This window comes from Odontomachus brunneus, unplaced genomic scaffold, assembly GCF_010583005.1.
Source record: "Odontomachus brunneus isolate Ranch 3 - 2012 unplaced genomic scaffold, Obru_v1 Obru_scaffold_329, whole genome shotgun sequence".
NCBI classification, from domain to species: domain Eukaryota; kingdom Metazoa; phylum Arthropoda; class Insecta; order Hymenoptera; family Formicidae; genus Odontomachus; species Odontomachus brunneus.
In genome coordinates this window covers 153,518-153,828 of record NW_022639779.1, presented here as the reverse complement: position 1 = coordinate 153,828, position 311 = coordinate 153,518, and positions in this window count along the sequence as shown.

The following is a 311-nucleotide window of genomic DNA, read 5'->3' as shown; positions in this document are numbered from 1 at the left end:
TAAGCTTTTGGTGGGCCCAAAAACATTTTTTAGATACGCCGTTAGTTGGTTAATTCGCGAAAAATCTTGACCCTGCACAGAACGTCGGGCTTCACCATTTAATCGCGTATGAATAATTTTAGTCAAGTAAGTTTCGCTATCAGCATAGATTTCGCCAGCTCGCATCCTTCTATAAAATATTCTAACGGTATGTTCTGACCATCAAAGAAAGGAACGGCTTCTACGGCGTAGCGTAACGTGGCAAACGAATTGTTAGAATTCATATTTTCACTAGCAGTCTTTATGGATCTAATAGCCTCAATATCAGGTTC